The sequence below is a fragment of the Monodon monoceros genome, unplaced genomic scaffold (assembly GCF_005190385.1).
Source record: "Monodon monoceros isolate NGI ecotype Baffin Bay Population unplaced genomic scaffold, NGI_Narwhal_1 Super_Scaffold_10, whole genome shotgun sequence".
NCBI classification, from domain to species: Eukaryota; Metazoa; Chordata; class Mammalia; order Artiodactyla; family Monodontidae; genus Monodon; species Monodon monoceros.
Genome location: NW_021703766.1, coordinates 25,963,271 through 25,987,080, shown reverse-complemented (window position 1 = coordinate 25,987,080; position 23,810 = coordinate 25,963,271).

Sequence of the window (23,810 nt, the reverse complement as noted above, 5' to 3'; positions counted from 1 at the left end):
AATTTTTTTCATTCTGGACATAGAAGTTGACTTTTTCACTTATAGAATATGTTGATTCCAGTTATGGGGTTTGGGCAAGTCAATTTATGGTAGGATATTAAAATGGAATGGAGCATCACCTCCTTTGGAAAGCATTCCAGGCCATCCCCATTAAGGTGGGTGGCTCATCTCTGTTTTCCTATAACTCTCTATCCTTACCACTCCCTATTCCCACACTTACCATACTTTAGTTTTGTTTCTCTTCTCTGTTCTCTCCACTAGATGATGAGGTCATTAAATGAAAAACATGTTCCCTTAATTTCTGTGTCTTCAGTACAAAACTCACTACTTCTGGCATCTAATATGTAATGAAAAATGTTTTAGAAGAAGAGAAAGGAAGACTTCAAGGGGAGATGAAGAGCAGCTTAGCTTAGTTACCAGAGATGGGCAATAGGTTGAAAATGAAGGATGGAAGAAAGAGCAAAAATTACGGAGAGGAGAGAAGAAAATCTGGAAGACAAAATATGTGACCAAAAATATTGATATTGTCAAATGAACAGTATTGTTCCAGTTAAGTACATTTAATATAATTTGAGAAGAATAAAGAATTTATGCCAGAGACAATGTATCCTTTTACCGAATTGCCAACAGTATTTAAAAAAAACTACTCTGTGTATTTTACTAGAATCCATAAAAAGGCTGTTGTCTCTGGCTTTAAAAGCTATATATTCAATTTCATGCTACTGTGGTTATATATGATTCATTTAAAGTATTTATTGAAGGTCTACTCTGTACATAGTGATATATTAGGTAATGGGACATTTAGATGTGAATACTTCAAGCCCTTCTCCCAAGGAGCACACAGTGGAATAGGGTATTCAGAGTATGGTGTGATAAGTATAATTATGGAAACATGTTTATTATACAAATCTGTGTATTGTACAAGAATCTCTGGGGAGGGACTTCTTCAGAAGTGCTCAGAAGCTCTTGACAGAGTTGTAATAGGAGTATGTGGAGAGCGGGGAGAGAAAAGCAAATGAGCCTGAAGAGAGAGGCAGATGCCAGACCATGGAAGATTTCATGGACCAACTTTGGGCTTTACCCTGCAGATGATAAGAAGTCAGAGAAAGGATGACTCTAAACTGCCTGGAGTCTTACAGCCTGACTAGACAATTAGTACATTAGAGGAGAAACAAAGAAAAATTTGACAGAGCAGCTACTTCTTCTTTATGCCAAATGATGAGCCTTTGGGGCAAGGGAATCTTAACGTAAAAAGAACAGAGGTGCCCAACCCTTGAATTTCCCTCGCCAGTACAGGTAGACATTTTTGGGATTCTACAAATTAGAAGTTCTACAAATGTTATCTCTGAAGCAAACTGGTTAAGTGAGACAGGCTGGACCTTGGGGCAAATTTTATAAAATCACTCACTTTCAGGGTTGGAGGGGCTTTAGACTGCCCAGTCCAACTCCTCTACAAGTCTCCACCCTAGAATAGGCCAGGGAGTGGCCTGTTCTTACCCAGGCATCTCAGCTGCTTCTAAGAGAGGGCATCTCAATATAAGATCTTTTTAGAATTTAGAAAGTTCTGCAAATTGAGCCAAAGTCCTGTGCAATCTAATATCATACTCACTGGCTTTACTTCTTTTCCTCCAGAAACTGACAGATCATAATGCATTTTACTTTCCAGGATAAATATCTCTTGGTCCTTTAGTTACCATGGTGTTCCATGGTTTTACATTCTCCTTCTACCTTTGTTTCTATAAACTTACCTATGACTTTCCTCTGGTTTTGTCTTATTTCGGTCGTGTGCCTTTTAAATGGTGAGATCCAGAACTGGAGTTCAAGATGAAAATACTTACCATTGTTGGACACCTACTCCCAGGTGGGCTTTTGGTCCCTGGTCCCTTGATAATAACCTTAAAAAACCTCAGCCTCAAAAATGTGATCTCTTGGAGACCAAGTATCCAGAAATCTGGGTAGCAACAGGGACTCCCTTTCAGAAAGCCCTAGGCAGAGAGGGGACCATTTATCTTGACCCATTTTGGTGAAAATTGTCATTCTTTATATTGCCATGAAATAACAAGCTGAAGCTGGGATAAGGCACACAACTTCCTCTGCCCAGGTGTCCCCAGTGGCAGCGCTGCAGAAACCAATTATGCTAATAATATTTTCATACTAAAAAGAAAATGTGTGATTGCTGGTTATTTTGTTTTGAGCAGATGCCATTTTTTCCACTGGGAAAAATTTAAATGCAATTTTGTTGTTTCCCTTTCCTCAAAAATGGATCTCAAATGGCTTTAAGCCCTAGGTGCAGAACTCTTCTGGTGAATTTTGAAGACTATAGTGTAGGTAACAGCTTTTGCGTTAAGCTGCTTTCAGCCTGTAGCAAGTTAGCCTAAGTGCCAGGAATTCAGCTGCCCATCTCATCCTGCCCCGACCTCATCCAGCTCCTTAGTCATTTGTAGTCTGTATCCAGACTTACAACCCAGATGCTGGTCTTCTGTGGCTCAGCATCGCATCCCACAGACGAACTTGCTGTGGGATTATCCAAACTGAGTGGTTCTGTCTCCTGCATCACTAGGGAGGAAGCTTTCTCCCCTGTCCAGGTCACACCACTGTCAAATCAAAACAAGCCCACCCAAGCCCAACACACAACAATCTCCACGCTCTCTCCACTTTGAGTCCACTCCCACCCCTGCAGTAGTGACGCCCTTCCTTCTTCAGAGTGATTTCCAGTAACCTCCAGAGCCGTTTTTCTAATTTAAAAAAAACCTCATCTCGTGTGGAGAGAAGGGAACCCTCTTGCACTGTGGGTGGGAATGTAAACTGGTACAGCCATTATGGAGAACAGTATGGAGGTTCCTTATAAAACTAAAAATAGAGCTACCATATGACCCTGCAATCCCACTCCTCGGCATATATCTGGAGAAAAACATGGTCCGAAAGGATACATGCACCCCAGTGTTCATTGCAGCACTGTTTACAATAGCCAAGACATGGAAGCAACCTAAATGTCCATCGACAGAGGAATGGGTAAAGAAAATGTGGTACATATATACAATGGAATGTTACTCAGCCATAAAAAAAGAATGAAATAATGCCATTTGCAGCAACATGGATGGACCTAGAGATTGTCATACTGAGTGAGGTAAGTCAGACAGAGAAAGAGAAATATTGTATGATCTCGCTTATATGCAGAATCTAAAAAGAAATGATACGAATGAACATATTTACAAAACAGAACAGACTCACAGACTGAGAGTATGATCTTATTGTGACCAGGGAGGGGAGGGATAGTTAGGGAATTGGGGATTGACATGTACACACTGCTGTATTTAAAAGGATAACCAACAATGACCTACTATATAGCACAGGGAACTCTGCTCAATATTATGTGGCAGCCTGGATGGGAGGGGAGTCTGGGGGAGAATGCATACATGTATATGTATGGCTGAGTCGCTTTGCTGTGCACCTGAAACTATCACAACATTGTTAATCGGCTATACCCCAAAATAAAATAAAAAGTTAAAAAAAAAAAGAATGATATTGGGAGGAAAATGGTCAAAAAACAAAACTCATCTCGTCTAGCTTCTTGGCCAGCATTTCGAACCCCCTACAGATGAGTCTGAAGGACTAACAGCAAGTCCTCCTTGACCTCGTTCTGGCAGGTAGGTGGCATGTGTCTGAAAAGTACTCAGACCAGGTTTGCCTCCTCCCGGTTCTCACGGGTAGAACACCCAGCAAATTCATTTTAAAGTGCTGCCCCTCACAACCCATAGAATCGTAAAGGAGACCAAACACAAATGATAAGAATTTCATATGTGGAATACATTACCACCTCCCAATAAATGAAAAAGCATCATCCTGAGGGGCCAAACAGTGGCCAAAGCTGGCAGCTTTCCTACTTGCTAGACAGAGAAACGATAAATTTGTGAGGGGTTGACAGGACAAAGAAATGTAAGCTTGGGTGTTTAGCTAGTGAAGAATCTAAAAAGAGTTTGTGCTTGGGATCGTAAATTAAAGAAGTAACAAGGTTTGTTTGTATAGGCTTCTTGGCCTGAATTCCCTCTTTCTGGCGATAAGGGTGTCCTTCTTCCTCCAGATGTAGGGAGGGTAGCTTTCACATAGGAGATTTATTTCCTGCTTTCAGGGAGACAGAGGGGAGGGACAAACTATCCCTCCTGCATTGGCCATTTCTTAAGTAACTAATTCAAAATGATCAGTATGCTACTTTTGCATATTGGGGGGCAGACTGCTCTGAGCCCCAGCAAGTGGAACTTGAGTTTCTAGACCATGTATCATTCCTCTAGAGAGTCAGTATACTTTGACGACAGAACTCCTTGAATTCCCCAGGTGATACAGGTGGCAGATTGCTGATAACTAGTTAATGATTAGAGGAAAATGGCTCATAGAAATTGAGGGGACTAGCCAAAGGTAACATGGGGAAACAATTCAGATCAAGAATCCAGGTCTCCTGATTCTTGCTTATGTGTCACCATATTCTATGAGCATACTGGTTTTATTTTTCTTCGTTCCTAGGGTGACCAGATGCCTACTTTTGCTTAGGACAGTCTTACTTTACACCTGTTGTTCCAGAATAATTATAAAAAGTGCCCCTTTTTACATTCAAAAGAGAAGAGGTCTGGAAAATTGAAATTGCATGATGACTCACCATCTGACATATATTTTTTGTTTGTTTATTATTCATCTCACCCATTAGAATGTCATATCCATGACAGCAGGGACTTTGGATGTTTTGTTCAGTGGTCTATTGTCAGTACCTTAACTGGTGCTGACTCATAGTATATGTTCAATAAATGTTTGCTGGTTTAATTAAAAAAATCATCATCATTGTTGGTGTGAAAGCGAGACATCTACATCCCTCAGGGGTTAAGAAGGAAAAATAAGATACTGCTACATTTGCATGTTGGATATAGATCTAAGGAGAGAGGAACTTTTCAGAGGTAATTTTCTGTGCAATGTTAGCATTTATTCATTTCTGACCTTTGAGCTGTGGGCAATGAGAGGCAGCTTTTTTAAAGTCTCCATTCGCTAATGCTGATTTTCTAGGCATGAAGGTGCCAGCAGGAGCTGGTAAATAACAACCAAGCTTTTCTCCTATTCCCTTCACTCTCCCTGACATCTCATGAAGCACTCTCTTGTTTGATCAATTTTTTCCCACCTAGTAAGGAAGAAACCTACAGAGCCTGCCTCAGCAAGACTTCCCAGAGGCTCCAAATGAATATTAAATGGCTCCCTACAAACTCACTGGTCTGGTAAAATGTAACATGAGTCAAAAAGTTCTGAGATGCTTGATAACAAGAGAAAGAGAAGGATCTTATCAAGGCTTTGGGGCAGATTTTCATTGGGGCCACATTTTTTTTTTTTTTTTTTTGTGGTACGTGGGCCTCTCACTGTTGTGGCCTCTCCCGTTGCGGAGCACAGGCTCTAGACATGCAGGCTCAGCGGCCATGGCTCACAGGCCCAGCCGCTCCGCGGCATGTGGGATCTTCCCAGACCGAGGCACGAACCCATGTCCCCTGCATCGGCAGGTGGACTCTGAACCACTGCGCCACCAGGGAAGCCCAGGGCCACATTTTAAAATTGCATTCTGGTGGGACAAACTCACCAAATTTCCAGAACATGTCACAGAAGGCAATATTTGCACTTATTCATTTGCTGCTGTTGTTTTTAAAATCATTCAGTTTTTGTTTTTAGGTCCTTCTCGAGTCATTAGATATGTTTATTTCTTGAGCAGCTATTATGTGCCAGAAGCCATGCCAGATGCTTAGAATATAAACATGAATAGGAAAGCCATAGTTCCTGCTCTGATGAAAGTTACATTATGCGCACGCCTGCGCGTGCACACACACACACACACACACACACACAGTATGAGAGAGGCCGAGAGCAAGTGAGACAAGTGAGAGAGCTTGAATAGGTATTGATTGTGCTTACTACTTTGAAGGAAGAGAAAGGTGCAGACATAAGAATATTCAGAGGTCCTCCCTCCCTTCCTCCCTTCCTTCCTTCCTCTTGCAAAGCAATAAAACTGTATTAGCAATTGATGTGATTGCTTATGTAGAAAAGCCCATGGTATTGGGTTGGCCAAAAGGTTCATTCGGCTTTTTCCATAAGATGGTTCTAGTAGCACTTAGTTGTCTTTAACTTCATTCAAAACAATTTTGTTAGATTGTATGTGACAGCTGTCATATCAGTGTGCATTTTAAAAAAGGCATCAAAATTGGTGAATTTTTGTGTAGCCACTTTAATATTGAAGATGGAAGAAAAAAAAGCAACATTTTGGCATATTATGCTTTATTATTTCAAGAAAGGTAAAAATGCAACTGAAACACAAAGAAGGATTTTTGCAGCGTATGGAGAAGGTGCTTTGTCTGGTCGAACATGTCAAAAGCCATTTGCGAAGTTTCGTGCTGGAGATTTCTTTCTGGATGACACTCCATGGTTGGGTAGACCAGTTGAAGTTGATAGCGATCAAATCGAGACATTAATTGAGAACAATCAACGTTATACCACGAAGGAGATAGCTGACATACTCAAAATATCCAAATCAAGCATTGAAAATCATTTGCACCAGCTTGGTTATGTGAATCACTTTGATGTTTGGGTTCCACATAAGTTAAGCGAAAAAAACCTTCTTGACCGTATTTCCACATACGATTCTCTACTTAAAAGTAATGAAAACATTCTGGTTTTAAAATAAATTGTGGCGTGCTCTGAAAAGTGTGTACTGTACAATAATGTGGAACAGAAGAGATTGTGGGGCAAGCGAAATGAGCCATCACCAACCACACCAAAGGCTGGTCTTCATCCAAAGAAGGTGATGTTGTGTATATGGTGGGATTGGAAGGGAGTCCTGTATTATGAGCTCCTCTGGAAAACCAAACGATTAATTCCAGCAAGTACTGCTCCCAATTAGACCAGCTGAAAGCATCACTCGATGAAAAGCGGCTGGAATTAGTCAACAGAAAACGCATAATTTTCCACCAGAATAACGCAAGACCTCATGTTTCTTTGACCACCAGGCAAAAACTGTTACAGCTTGGCTGGGAAGTTCTGATTCATCCTCCCTATTCACCAGACATTGGATTTCCGCTTATTTCGGTCTTTACAGAATTCTCTGAAGGAAAAAATTTCAATTTCCTGGAAGACTGTAAAAGGCACCCGGAACAGTTCTTTGCTCAAAAAGGTAAAAAGTTTTGGGAAGATAGAATTATGAAGTTGCCTGAAAAATGGCAGAAAATAGTGGAACACAAGGGTGAATACGTTGTTCAGTAAAGTTCTTGGTAACAGTGAAAAATGTGTCTTTTATTTTTACTTAAAAACCAAAGGCACTTTTTGGCCAACCCAATATTTACAAAAGAAACTTTAGATAAGTGAATTTAGCATAGTTCTAGTATATGTGATAAAGACACAAAAATCATGATCCTATTTTTGTAGAGAAAAATGTATATCATTGAAAAGAAGACCAGAAGATTGTGGTTCTCTATGGGTGATAGATTCCTAAATTTTCTTTTCTTTCTTCCTTTCTTATTTTTGTTTTTTGCCTACCTGTATTTTTTTAATGGGTCATTCCTTATTCACCATTTTTGGCACTCAGTGGGGCTTTTCAATTAGAATATTCTGAAATTTTAAAAAACTGAGGCACAAGTGACACATAATATGCTGGTTTCAGGTATACAATATAATGATTCAATATTTGTGTACAGTTGACCTTTGAACAACATGGGTTTGAACTGTATGGGTTAATTTATATGCAGATTTTTAAAAATAAATACAGTATTGCATGATCTGAGGTTGGTTGAATCCATGGATATGGAACTGAGGATACAGAAGACCAACTGTAAAGTTATATGTGGAGTTTTCTACTGTGAGGGGGGTTTGGTGCCTCTAACCGCCAAGTTGTTGAAGGGTCAGCTGTATAGTGCAAAATGATCTAGTTAATATCAATCATCATACATAGTTTAAAAAAATTTTTTTTCTTGTGATGAGGACTTTGAAGATCTACTCTCTTAGCAACTTACAAATATGCAATACAGTATTATTAACTATAGCCACCATGCTGTACATTACATCCTCTTGAGAGGTTCTTTTTGGTGGGGAGGAGATTAGTGTTTATTTATTTAAAAAAAATTTTATTGGAGTATAGTTGATTTACAATGTTGTGGTAGCTCCTGTTGTATAGCAAAGTAAATCAGTTGTACATATACTTATATTCACTCTTTTTTTAGATTCTTTTCCCATATAGGCCATTGCAGAGTACTGAGTAGAGTTCCCTGTGCTATACAGTAGGTCCTTATTAGTTATCTATTTTGTATATAGTAGTGTGTCTATGTCAAAGAGGTACTTTAGTTAGGATGTTGGAGGATGCCAAGCTGAGCCTGAAGGATAAAAAGAAGACAGCTGTACAGAGGTCAGTATGTTCATCAGCTAGGACTGCTGTAACAAAGTACCACAAACTGGGTGGCTTAGAACAATAGAAACTTATTGTTTCACAATCCTGAATTCCAGAAGTCTAAAATCAAGATGTCGGACCTCTGAAGGCATTGGGGAAGGATTTGTTTCAGGCTTCCTAGCTTCCTCAGGCATTCCTTGGCTTGTAAAGTGCCGTCTTCTCTCTATCTCTTCACATCATTCTTCTTTCTGTGTGTGTCTGTCTCTGTGTCCAAATTTCCTTTTTTTATAAGGACATTAGTCATATTGGATTAGGGCCCACCGAATGACCTGATTTTCACTTGATTGCCTCTGTAAAGATCCTATTTCCAAATAAGGTCATATTCTGAGATATTGATGTTTGAACTTCACCATACTTTTTTGGGGGGTGGGGTGGGCACAATTTAACTCATAACAAGTTGCACCAATAGTGTTCCAGGCAGAAGACCACATGTTCAAGTCCCTGAGCTAGAATGTAGGTTGGGGAGTTGGAGAATCAGAAGACTGGTGGTCTGAATAGGGCAGGCAGAGCGGCAGGAGGAGACCAAGAGGGGGACTGCACTGGCAACTACAAAACCTTCAATATGGATGATTCGTTCATTTTTGCTACTAATGCCTGCTGCAGTAACTTTTAGGGGATATACAGAGAGATTGCAAAGATAGTTCTGTCTTTTCCTCTTTGTAGTTCATGGAATACAGCTAAGGAAGGGAGCTTCCCAACTGGTCATGGTCGTTGCCAACTTAGAAAAATTAATTTTTCGTGCAAGTCAAATTGCTGCACTTGTGTCCCCTGCCTGTACCAGGAACAACGGGAGCCACGCTGTGAATCATCTTCAAATAAAACTGTGAAAGACAGCAGGACATGGACTTTGCACCATGTCAGATTCAGAGGCCAAGTGGCTTCCTCCAGGGGTCATACCACTCTTCTGGCTGCTAGGTTTGCATTAAGAAGGCTGGGTATTTAGTGGAGGGGGAGAGGACACAGAAGAGGAGAAAATGAACATTGTGGAATTATGATCTCACTTCAACCAAATTGCTGTGGGCTTAGTGTATTTAAGAAATTGGACTTTAGGCCATCTATATCTTTAGTTTGACCACCCGTATCCCTAGGGCCTTTCGTATGAAAAATACATTTTCATGAATCTGTGTGTACCTTCTAGATGATATTTCTTTTTTTTTTTTTTTTTTAAGTGTTCTACCACATGCCTTTATTCATTTCTTTATTCACTCAACAAACCTGGCCTTGGGGCCTTGCTTAAAATTTTGGCTTTGATCTCCAGGAAGTGGAGGTTTTGGAAAAGGAATGTGATGTGGTTGGAATGGTCTTTTTGGAAGGTCAAGAACTGAGAGAGTGGCTTAATGAAGTCAGGGCCTGGCACCTGGTAAATCAATTAGGAAGTCAGGGAAATTTCCCGGGAAGATCACCTGCTCATGGAGTTCTATTATATGTCAAATGTATGTTGTTCTCTCTCACTGCGAACAAAAAGGAAAAATCAATGAAGAAAGAAACACAAAATATAGCACCAATTTTTGGAATAAGGCCCATTTCAATTTAGGCATCATCATATAGACCTGGTGGCCCAGTGCTGCTGTAGATTTTTGCTCTCTTATTACTGGTGAGAATGAGCTTTATATGATTTCTCCCCTTGATTCAGATGGAGAAATGGAAGCAAATATGATACATTAGTTAACCTGTAACAATTTTACCACAAATTTAGCAGCTTAAAATGGCAAAGTTTATTATCACACAGTTTTTGTGGGTCAGGAGTTAGAGTTGCCTAAGCTGGTCTTCTACTTGTGGGTCTCACAAGGCTGTAATCAAGGTGTTGGCCAGGGCTGTGGTCTCATCCGAGGTTTGATTGGGGGAAGAATCTGCTTCCAAACTCACATGGTTGTTGGTAACATTCAGTTCCTTGTGGTTGTAGGCCTGAAGGCTTCTTGTTGGCTATTGGCGGAGGTGACCTTCAGCTCCTAGAAGCTGCCCTTAACTCCTTGACACATGGGCCTCCCAACATGACCTCTTACTTCTTTACTGCAAAGGAGAGAGTTGCCTTAAAATATGGGTATTATAATCTTATGTAATCAAGTATACATACATAACCATGCACATCCTGTCACTTTGCCATATTCTATAAAGCTAGAAGTAAATTACTAGGCCAGCAGATACTCAAGGTCAGGGGATCACTAAAGGGTATGAACACAAGGAGGCAGAGGTCATGGGGGCCACCCTAGTGGGGTGTCTGCCATATGTGATGTTCAGTGACTTGGTGGAGGTGATGGAATGGATAAGAGGGTGAAAAAGACCAGAGCCTATAGGCTCCCAGAAAACATTGTTGCCATCACAAAACCACCCTGTTTTCCTCTTACTCCATGTAATCTTGGGAAATTGATCCAGAATCCCCACTGAATCCTTCAGGGTGATTATTTCAACCCCACTACAAGGATAAGGCAAAAGCTGTTCTGTTATCTGTGTTCTGGAATCCTGGTGGCAGCAGCAGTTGGTGTTGGTTTTATTTTCCTATTCCTTTTTTGTTGTGTTTCATTCCATTAAATATTATCTTCTTTGCCTGAAAGATTTTGCTCCTTTTTTTTAAAAAATAGATCTTTATTGGAGTATAATTGCTTCACAATGTTGTGTTAGTTTCTGTGGTCACCAAAGTGAATCAGCCATATGCATACATATGTCCCCATATCCCCTTCCTTTTTTTTTTTTGTATTCAAACAAAGTCACAAAAATTATAATCATCCTCATCAGTTCACTCAGTCCCATGTAATTTATTTGTTTTCATCTTGATCCTTTGTTAGCACTTTTATGAATTCATGAGTTTTCCATCAGAGTTCTGAAAATGCTTATTCATTCAGTTCAGCAGTATAGTCAGTTACCAGAAACCTGTACTTGTCAGAGGCTTTTCCATGAATTCCTTGGAGATGAAACCCTTTTATAGGAACATTTTTGCAGAAGCATCAGAGCACACCCAGAACTGTCTGTAATGACAAAAGACTTAAAAATGACCATAGTTAAAGATTTGATGAAAGTTCATAGTAATGCAATTGACAAGGAAATTTAGTTACTTCTGCGATATACATTTCAAAGTAATAACTAGAATTATGACTTATAACATTATACCAGAACATATAAGATTTTTAGAAATTTCATGTAATGTCTGAAACATTTATGTTAACATATTTCCATAGAAATAACTCAAAGAAAGTTTAGTATTAGTTTTTTTCTTTGATTTTTGAATTTAATTTAATTTATTTTTTTATACAGCAGGTTCTTATTAGTCATCAATTTTATACACATCAGTGTATACATGTCATTCCCAATCTCCTAAGTCAGCACGCCACCTAGATGATATTTCTATTTCTTTTACCCTGCCTTAATCTACTGTCAAGTATGGAAACTTATATTTCTTATTTTATCTCACAAACTTAAGCCCTGGGTCAGCCCCTTCTTACTGTAGTGATTAAATGGAACTTATTTTATTTATTTTTTTCTAATTTCAAGTATGCATTGCTGTTTTAATCCTTAAACAACCTTGCAAGGTAGGTAGCCTAATTGCGTTTTAAAGATGAGGAAGCTGAAGCGTAGAGAATTTAAGTGGTAGCGACGCACCTAGTGTTAACAGCATGAAACTAGGAGCTGCCTGCCTGGGTTCAAATCCCAATGCTGCTGTTAATTGGCTTGTACTGATATGACCATAAACTGGTTATTAAACCTCTTTGAGTCTCAGTCTCCTTATCTATAAAATGAAGGTGGTAATAATACTTGACTCACAGAGCTGATATAAGTATTAAATAAGTAAATATGTATAAAGGACTTAGCCCAGTGTCTGGCACATAGCATTTACTAACTAGTTGTTGTTAAACACTAGGTATTAATCTCAGTTGCAAAAACTGCTGGCGCTGTGCACTTGGGCAAGTTCTTTCACCTTCTTAAATCCTCATCTCTAGTATTCCCTCCAACAGCTACTCTGTTGAAGCATTGCAGTGATGATTAAAGAAGATGTTCCTTGTTGGGTATTTAGCACCATTTCTGGCCTAATGAGTGCTGTATGAGTTAAAGTCAGAAAGAGAAATGCTGTGCATGGTTTTGTAAATCAGAGTACAGAGTTTGTATTTTATTTCATATGCATTAGAGAAGGCTTGAAGGGTTTTAACTAGAGAAGTATTGGTATGTTTTAGGTTTTTAAAAGATAACTTTGGCAGTAGTGAGTTAACGGAAAGATTGGGATTGAGAGGTGCAATGGAACAGCCAGAGGAGGCTATTTCAGGCATCCACTCAATAAATGTGGTGGCCAGGACTACGTAAAAATGGAGGTGGAGAGAAGTGACCCAGTTTAGGATCTATTTTTGAAGTAATATCAGACGCATTTGCTGATGGATTGGTTGTGGAAAGTGAAGAAAAGGTGAGAAGTTGGTGCTAATGCCTGGAGGATGATGGTGCCATTTCCTGGGAAAGGCAAGGAGGAGGGAGGTTTGAAGGGGTGACAGCAAGAGTTCTGTTGGGGCATTTTAAGGTATTATGGGTGCTAGGGGATGCTGCTTGATTATTACATTAATAACTGTTTTATATACCCTGTGGGATTTATTTAGACCACAGTCCCTGCCCCCCAAAAAGTTGAAGAGGTTTTCATTGATATTAACCTTGACAAGGCATCTATTGAACTAGTAATAAAAGATTAACATCCATTGAAGGAGGCAGAAAGTAAGCACCCTAACAATAAAGATTAATAGAGCTGTGATGGAATATGTGATTTATATTTTAGCCACTTAGAAAGAAATTTGTGACCATTCACATTTGAGCATCTGAAAGTCAGAAGCTCACAAACCATTTGCATCAGGAAGAATGTGATTTTTGAAATGAGTGGCATAATGAACAATGTCTGCATCAGGAATTTTAAAGTAACTCAGAAGCACATGTTGCATGGCCACCCATTTTAACCATGTTATCATAAATCAGGGGTGATAATATGAAAGAACAGCCTCTTAATGTACATGAGAGGGATCATGGTGGTGTCCCTTCCATCTTTGAATCACTGATAGCACAGCTGCTGGCAAAAAGTTTGTGCTTAAGAAAATAGGTAAAGAATGGAAGAGGGAAGGAGGAGAGTAAGGGGCAAATGCTAAACCATAAGCAACACTCCTCTCCCTGTGACACTCACCTTGAAGATACAATCAAATCTACCAAAATTCATGGAAAACTTGGCATTGTTAGAGTTCACATGGGAACCAAAGAAAGCAATTAACATCATACCCAGGGTGATGCCAGTGTGAGTGTGATAGCAAAAGCCATAGTGTTAGCCCAATGTTTAATATTTGTAAAATCATGCTTACTTAGACTTAGGAAATTCCTCAGTGTTTATGTGTTGAATTGTGCTCCCCCACCCCCAAATTAATATGTTGAAGTCCTATACCTCCAGTATTTTAGAATGTGACTGTATTTGGAGATAGGGTGTTTTAAAAATTATTTATTTATTTTTGGCTGTGTTGGGTCTTCGTTGCTGTGCACAGGCTTTCTCTAGTTGTGGCAAGTGGGGGCTACACTTTGTTGCAGTGCGAAGGCTTCTCATTGTGGTGGCTTCTCCTGTTGTGGAGTACAGGCTCTAGGTGCGTGGGCTTCAGTAGTTACAGCATGCAGGCTCAGTAGTTGTGTCTTGCAGGCTCTAGAGTGCAGGCTCAGCAGCTGTGGCTCATGGGCTTAGTTGCTCCACGGTATGTGGGATCTTCCCGGATCAGGGCTCCAACCCGTGTCTTCTGCACTGGCAGGTGGACTCTTAACCACTGCACCACCAGGGAAGCCCTGGAGATAGGATCTTTACAGAGATAATCAAGTAAAAATGAGGTCATTGGGGTGGATGGGTCCTAATACAATATGACTGGTGTTCTTATGGAAAGGAGAAATTTGCATAGTGATGTACATAGAAGGAAGATGATTTAAAGAAACACAGGGAGAAGATAGTCGTCTATATGTCAAGGAGAGGGGCCTGGAATAGATCCTTCTCTCACAGTCCTCAGAAGGAATCAACCCTGCCGACACCCTGATCTTGGACTCCCAGCCTCCAGAACTGTGAGACAAATTTCTGGGTTGTTTAAGCCACCCAGTCTGGGGTATTTTGTTATGGCAGCCCCTGCAAACTAATTCACCCAAGCCATGGACTCCAGGTTCCACCAATTCTATTTTAATCTCAGGGGCCACATAGCCTTCCCACTGACATTTGAGCTACATACAGTTTACCACTAACTATAGGCTTCTCAAACCCTATATGATTCACCTAGAGATCCAGAATTCTGGATCCCTGCCGTGGGAGATTCTAGTTCAGTTGGTCTGGGGTGGTGCGTAAGAATTTGCATTTCTAGCAAGTCTTAGGTACTGCTGTTACTGCCAGTCTACAGCGCACACTTTTAGGAGCCTTGAGTCTAGTACAATGCCTAGGACATGGTAGGTGCTCAGTGAAAATCAAATGAATTAATTTTAGGAATTCTGCTTTAGATTAAGAATCAAATAGACACATGGCCACTCATCTCATTCAGTGATTCTTAATGGGGTAGATGCGTGGGATTTACAGAATTAAAATTTCTGGGGTGTGTGTTCAGAATATGTGTATTTTTTTTTTTTTTTTTGCGGTACGCGGGCCTTTCACTGTTGTGGCCTCTCCCGTTGCGGAGCACAGGCTCTGGACGTGCAGGCTCAGCGGCCATGGCTCACGGGCCCAGCCACTCCGTGGCATGTGGGATCTTCCCAGATCAGGGCACGCACCCATGTCCCCTGCATCGGCAGGCGGAATGTCAACCACTGCGCCACCAGGGAAGCCCCAGAATATGTGTATTTTGATATAGACTTGGTATCAGAGTGCTGCTCCAAGCAAGGCACCATTTAAAGCAGAGTGCTTTAACAAACTTATTCTGCTGTTGTTGAGGAGGAAGAGGTTTCAAAGGATAGAAGTAATTGCTGCAGCCAGAAGTCTACAGGTGCAAGTGATTGAAAATGGTGACCGGGTCAGAGAATGCTAATCATCCATGAAGTGGGCTCGCTGCGACTCTGACACCGTGTCTCCTGGTGCACTCTGTGGTAGGTGCATCTTTGCTGAATAAATACAAAGTGAACTTGACGGGAAAGGAGACCTCAGCAGTCCTACAAAGGCAATTTTGCAAGCTGTCTGGCGTGGAATTACTGGAATGTTTGCTCAGGAAGAAACAGCTGACATCATCTTTGCTCTCTTTGTATCTCAAGGGCAGAGTTATCCATGCCTCTGGCCTGCACCGACACCCACAGAGGGAAGAATGGCTTCCAGAGGGAAAGGTTAAAGAACAGGTCAGCTGGGCATCCACGCTCCCTTTCCCTCCCTCCCCCCGTTTGTCATTTTTCTGGCAAGGTGAATTCAATGTCCAGTAATTCCTTCTGGCTTTCTAAGAGCTATGAGACACAAAAGTGTGAGAAAAGTCATCCCGGCACTAACAGGATTAGCTCAGCTTCATAAACTAATCACTCTGGCCAGAGAGAATAAAGAGGAAAGCAATGGGCATGGGCAAGCAACATAAAGATAATGGAAGTTTCCATTAAATATCAAGGAGTGAGTGTGTGTGTGTGTGTGTGTGTGTGTGTGTGTGTGTGTGTGTATGTATGTGTGTGTTGTCTAACTCACAAAGACTGTCCTCTTTTCCATTTCAGGGGGCTTGTTCAATATGAAATGGGAACGTGTCTTATCTCAGCTTTCCCTAAAAGCGATCCCAATGCCTGGCACATAAGCTGCTATAAAAGCTTTGTTGAATTATTAAATCAAGGCCATTCTGATAATCATAGAAGCAGCAATTAATTAAGAGAGGCAGAGTAGTGTGGCAGCATGAGGACTAGATTTGTGAACAGACACTAGGATCTACTTATTTCTTGGCATCACTTGCTGGAGAGACTTGAGGAAATCACTTGATTGCTCAGGAACCTTATTTCCATCTGTGTAAAACAAAGAGATTAGACTAATTTTTCTCCAGTGTTCTGTTGGATACCCACCAATAAGGGTATAATGAATCAACTTTTAGCTGTGTGTGCTTTTACATTGATTAATAAGGTATACCTCTAAGGTTAGAGTCCACCTGTGTCTTGGTGTGCAATTTTAGGCAATATAAGTGTCTTGCATGAGTAGTTCAGAAAATAAATGGAAAAATACATAATGGTTAGAGCACGCATTATGGAATTTAGATACAACTGGTGTTTGAATCTTGTCTTTGTGATTCACTAACTGTGTGATACTAGGTAAGTTGCTTAAATTCTCTGGTCTTCAGCCTTCTTTTTTTTTTTTTTTGCCTGAAAATGGAGAAATCGATAATATATGGCCATTACTTTAGGCATCATAATTCTTCATTTTCCTTGAAGGAGGTGATGGGAGGGTAAAGTTTTTAGGTGGGACAGCGTAGGAAAGTCCTATGCTGGGCACATTTTGCTCATTCATTTAACGATCATGAGTGGACTAACTGATGTGATTTGATACCAAGATAGTACAGCAGAAACTAACACAACATTGTAAATCAGCTATACTCCACTAAAAATTTTTTAAAAAATAAATGAGATCATTAAAGAAAAAGACATAACCCCTGTATTCAAGGAGTTTAAGGTCTAATAGAGGAATATAAGTTTTCATACTTACTTTCTCTGAACTAAAAGACAGATCTTTGAGACTTTCATGTGTAGAAAAATCACCTACTCTCTCTACGTTTTAATATTACCATATGCAGAGGTAGGGGTGATATAATTTACCTCATAGACTGGACACACAGTGCAAGTCACAAGGAATCACACATCACACAAGTGTTTTGCTTTTCTCTTTGGTGCTTCTCCTTCTTTTGGTTCATAGCCCATGTCTCCTCATCTTGATACAGGCTTGAGAAGCAGTGTGAAGAAAGGTTGAATTTACTGAGTAAACAAAGACAGATGTATTGCGTGTCTGAGAAGGAAATGATGTCAGAAACGGTTTTTTACCAGATAGTGAGCAAAAGATGTGTGGGGATGGATGCTCTGTAACTAAGGTGGGTAAAGTCGAGCTTTTCTAGAGGAGCACATTGTGCATGTATACGTGTGACAGATAAGTGTGGAAGATGCTTCGTGTTAATACTAATGAACTTACCTAGGTCACACATTGTTAAAGAAATGGAAAAATAGAAAATAGGTTTTGAGCATGAGGAGAACTTGAGGTTTGCATGTGAAATTAAAGAGATTGACTAGTAATTGATAGCAGAAATGATTGAGGTTCACTTGAGGATAATTTTTTTTTACTGGATTCTTATGATAGCATTTACTCATTTAGTCATCAAAGTTTTATTTAATGTCATTTCTGTGTTAGGTTTGGGTCTTGGATAAGAAGTAGAAAGAAATATGTCAAAGTTTATTTAGGAATACATGACAGTAAGACATGACAATAGGGAATTCCCTGATGATCCAGTAGTTAGGACTCTGAGTTTCCACTGCAGGAGGCCTGGGTTTGACCCCTGGTCAGGGAACTAAGATTCCACAAGCTGCGTGGTGCCACACACACAAAAAAAAAAGACATGACAATAAATAAGATTCAATGCTAATTACTATATTGGAGGCATGTATTGCAGGAAGATGTAATGGATGAATTGAGTAGTAAGAGCAGATTTCTCAAAAGATGTAACATTTGAATGTAAGACGTACCTCTCTAAATGGATTATTAGTTATCCTGGAATCCTTATCTTAAAAGGTAAGATAATACTTTGTGGGGTTTTCTCTAATCAAGCACAGCTTATTAAGGAATCCACATGTTCAAAAACTTGATTTTATATGGGGGGTTCTGAGTAAAAAGTAGAGTAAGAATCAAGCTTTAATTACTAGGAGTCTAGATTGTGTGTTGGGGGTATGTGTGTGTATCTGTTCCTTCCTCCCACCATCCCTTCCTTCCTCTCTCCAACTGAGATCTGAGAGTCCTTTTCCAGGAATACTTTTGCAGAATTCAGATCACATACATTTCATCAAAATAGCATCTTTAGGATAATCTCCTCCAAATCTATTTTTGCAGGAGATGAGAGGAGGATAATGTGCAGCTTTTAGAATGACTGTGAATGAATCATGGATTCTGACTTTTGCTTACTTTGTTTTGTTATGAACATTTTGTGACTATTAAAAAAAACAACAAAAAAGGCAACATCATACTGTTGGAAGGCATAATGAAAGAATATGTAATTTTAGCAAAGCCCAAACTAAAACATTGCAAGCTTATATCTAAGTTTTTCATTACTAAGAAATGTAAACTCTTTTTAATTTTTCTTTCCAAATGGAAGATAGCAGATGTTCATCTGTTACCATGAAAGTCTATTTTAATTGGCAGTTGTGGTCTCAGAGTAATTTTAAATTGCTACCAGGCTGTCACTTTTGCTTTTGCTGACTTGCAAGGAGGTTTAATGCCTCCCCCACTGAGCTAAACTTTATCCTTCTAGTTGGAACTGTTGGATCACCTCAATTTACGACAAACATAGAAGAGATTTAAATAGTCCACAGAAATGCAATGAAAATGCCTCGGATTTAAATAGTCCACAAAAATGCAGTGAAAATACCTCGGAGTAGAAGTGTGAGGTTTTAAAAGCACTCTGAGATCCAGAGATGTAACTTGTTACGAGAAAACATGTGCAACAGATAGAGGCATCCAGGGTAAGGAAGAATAAGGCCCTTTGGTCAGATTGAATTGTTTTAATATACTCATAACAACTACTGGTTAACAAGCAATCACCTCCATATATAGTCTATCAAATTTGATCTTTAGAGTGGCTTATGGAATTAGAATACTACACTAGTTTTATGTAAGTTTGCTTGCTTTGTCCATCCTGACTTGGAGAAACTTCTATGATAATTCTATCTGACTAGGTACTAATCAAGGTTTGTATGTTGGAAGAACTGAGATTGGAAGATTGTATAGGGCAAAAGCAAATATATGGAGCTGGAAACCAGAAGATCTGGAACTTTACCTAGGCTCTTCTGCTAGTTGGCCGTGTGGTTGATGATGTTTGTTTTGTGAAGGGAGTCGGGGTAGGGGGCAATGTGATTCTAGAGATTTTCTCCAGTAAAAAGAATTTATACTTTTTATTCTCACTTCATATGCTGCATTTTTCTTGCTTTACCTCTTCTTACTCTGGGCCTTTTTGTTTTCTCCAGATCTGTACCCAGATGTCTCGTGTGTTCTTCAGTAAATAATCTTGTGCATAATACAGAGACATTACGGCAAGATGGATATTAGACTTTGGGAAAATTGTTTTACCTTCTCTGAACCCCCTTTATCCTCGCCTGTAAAATGGTTATATATACCTCATAGGATTACTGTGAGGATAGACTGAGAACAGATGTAAAACGTTTAGGAGAGTGGAATTGCCGAGTGATAGAGTATATATTCAGCATTAGTGTTGCCTGCCTTTTTTTTATTTGTGCCAGTCTGGTATAGTATAGTTTCATCCCATTTGATTTTAATTTTAATTTTCCTGAAGACAAAAGAAGTTGAGCATCTTTTCATGTATCTACTGGTCACTTATGTACCATGTTACATGGATTTCTTTTTTTTTTTTAACATCTTTATTGGAGTATAATTGCTGTACAATGGTGTGTTAGTTTCTGCTGTATAACAAAGTGAATCAGCTATACCTATACATATATCCCCATATCGCCTCCCTCTTGTGTCTCCCTCCCACCCTGTGGATTTCTTTTTCAAGTATTTTGCCAATGTTTCCATTGGTTGTTTGTCTCTTAATGATACAGCTAAAAGAACATGTACTTTGGATGCAAGTCCTTTGCAAACTGTGTGTTGTATTAGTCTCCTAGTAACAAATCACACAAACTTGGTGGCTTAAAACAACAGAATTTTATTCTCTTGGAGTTGTAAGTCCAGACATCTGTAATCAAAGTATCAGCAGGGTTGAGCTCCCTCTGGAGGCTCTAGGGGAGGCTCCTTCCTTGCCTCATCCAGTTTCTGGTGGCTAGAGGCATTCCTTGACTTGGGGCTACATGAAACCATTCTCTGCCTCCATCTTCTTATGAATCTTAACCTGGCCTTTCCCCTTGTGTCTCTTTGTCTCACATCTCCCTCTCCTTTCTCTCATATGGACATTGGTCACTAGATCCAGTATGGGATTTTGGATCTAGATCCTATATCCAGGATGATCTCATCTCAAGATTCTTAATTACCACTTTAAAAGCCCTTTTTCCAAATAAGATCATATTCACAGAGTTAGGACTTGGACATATATTTTGGGGAGACACTCCTTCTCTTTGCCCAACTCAAGCTTCAGAGCTCTCTGAGATTCTCCTGTGTCTCTCACACCTCACATCAGTTGCATTGGTTCTGTTATGTTTCCTTCTTTCTGCTTCCATCTCATCACTGCCTTCGATCAGTGCCTTCTCTTGCCTTTCAATAAACTCCTAAGAGATTCTGATATCTGTAGTCTCTCTCTAGTGATTCCTCCTTTGGCATGGTTTGGCTATTTCAGTTCCCTCAAAAACCATAAAGAGCTTCTCCTTGAAGAAAGAATGAGAAGATGGCAGAGTAGAAAGACGTGCACTCACGCCCTCTTGCAAGAGCACTGGAATCACAACTAACTGCAGAACAATCATCGACAGGAAGACACTGGAGCTCACCAAAAATGATACCCCACATCCAAAGACAAAGGAGAAGCTGCAATGAGATGGTAGGGGAGGCATAATCACAATAACATCAAATCCCATAACTGCTGGGTGGGTGACTCAAAAACTGGAGAACAGTTATACCACAGAAGTCCACCCACTGGGGTGAAGGTTCTGAGCTCCATGTCAGGCTTCCAAACCTGGGGGTCCGGCAACGGGAGGAGGAATTCCCAGAGAATGAGACTTTGAAGCCTAGTGATATTTGATTACAGAACTTGGACAGGACTGGGGGAAACAGAGACTCCACTCTTGGAGGGCACACACAAAGTAGTGTGTGCATCAGGACCCAGGGGGAACGTGCATTCAGTCTCCCCATAGGAGACTGAACCAGACCTACCTGCTAGTGTTGGAGGGTCTCCTGCAGAGGTAGGGGGATGGCTGCGGCTCACCATGAGGACAAGGACACTGGCAGCAGAAGTTCTGGGAAGTACTCCTTGGCATGAGCCCTCCCGGAGTCCACCATTAGCCCCAACAAAGAGACTGTAGGCTCCAGTGCTGGGTCAGCTCAGGCCAAACAACCAACAGGGAGGGAACTCAGCCCTGCCCATCAGCAGACAAGCACATTATAGTTTTACTGAGCTCTGCCCACCAGAGTAGCACCCAGCTCTACCCACCACCAGCCCCTCCCATCAGGAAGCTTACACATGCCTCTTAGATAGCCTCATCCACCGGAGGGAAGACAGCAGAAGCAAGAAGAACTACAATTCTGCAGCCTGTGGAACGAAAGCCACATACACAGAAAGACAGACAAAATGAAAAGGCAGAGGACTATGTACAAGATGAAGGAACAAGATAAAATCCCAGAAAAATAATTAAATGAAGTAGAGATAGGCAACCTTCCAGAAAAAGAATTCAGAATAATGAGAGTGAAGATGATCCAGGACCTCGGAAAAAGAATGGAGGCAAAGATTGAGAAGATGCAAGAAATGTTTAACAAAGACCCAGAAGAATTAAAGAACAAACAAACAGAGATGAACAATACGATAAGTGAAATGAAAACTATACTAGAAGGAATGAATAGCAGAATAACTGAGGCAGAAGAATGGATAAGTGACCGGGAAGACAGAATGGTGGAATTCACTGCCACAGAACAGAATAAAGAAAGAAGAATGAAAAGAAATGAAGACAGCCTAAGAGACCTCTGGGACAACATTAAACACACCAACATTCACATTATAGGGGTCCCAGAAGGAGAAGAGAGAGAGAAAGGACCCAAGAAAATATTTGAAGAGATTATAGTCGAAAACTTCCCTAACATGGGAAAGGAAATAGCCACCCAAGTCCAGGAAGCACAGAGAGTCCCAGGAAGGATAAACCCATGGAGAAACATGCTGAGAAACATAGTAATCAAATTGACAAAAATTAAAGACAAAAATTATTAAAGCAACAAGGGAAAAATGACATAACATACAAGGGAACTCCCATAAGGTTAACAGCTGATTTCTCAGCAGAAACTCTACAAGCCAGAAGGGAGTGGCATGATATATTTACAGTGATGAAAGGGAAGAACCTACAACCAAGATTACTCTACCCTGCAAGAATCTCATTCAGATTCGACAGAGAAATCAAAAGCTTTACAGACAAGCAAAAGCTAAGAGAATTCAGCACCACCAAACCAGCTCTACAACAAACACTAAAGGAACTTCTCTAAGTGGGAAACACAAGAGAAGAAAAGGACCTACAAAAACAAACCAAAACATTTAAGAAAATGGTAATAGGAACATACATATCAATAATTACCTTAAACATGAGTGGATCAAATGCTCCAACCAAAAGACAGAGGCTTGCTGAACGGATACAAAAACAAGACCCATATATATGCTGTCTACGAGAGACCCACTTCAGACCTAGGGTCACATACAGACTGAAAGTGAGGGGGTGGAAAAAGATATTCTATGCAAATGGAAATCAAAAGAAAGCTGGAGTAGCAGTACTCATATCAGATAAAATAGACTTTAAAATAAAGAATGTTACAAGAGACAAGGAAGGACACTACATAATGATCAAGGGATCAATCCAAGAAGAAGATATAACCATTAGAAATATATATGCACCCAACATAGGAGCACCACAATACATAAGGCAAATGCTAACAGCTATAAAAAAGGAAACCAACAGTAACACAATAATAGTGGGGGACTTTAACACCTCACCTACACCAATGGACAGATCATTCAGACAGAAAGTTAATAAGGAAACACAAGGTTTAAATGATAAAAAAGGCCAGATAGATTTAATTGATATTTATGGGACATTCCATCCAAAAACAGCAGAATGCACTTTCTTCTCAAGCGCACATGGAACATTCTCCAGGATAGATCACATCTTGGGTCACCAATCAAGCCTCGGTAAACATAAGAAAATTGAAATCATATCAAACATCATTTCTGACCACAACGCTATGAGATTAGAAATCAATTACAGGGGAAAAAACTTAAAAAACTCAAAAATATGGAGGCTAAACAATATGTTACTAAATAATCGAGAGATCACTGAAGTAATCAAAAAATACCTAGAGACAAATGCCAACAAAAACATGATGATACAAAACCTATCGGATGCAGCAAAAGCGGTTATAAGAGGGAAGTTTATAGCAATACAGTCCTACCTCAAGAAACAAGAAAAATCTTGAATAAACTATCTAACCTTACACCTAAAGGAACTAGAGGAAGAAGAGCAAACCAAACCCAAAGTTAGTAGAAGG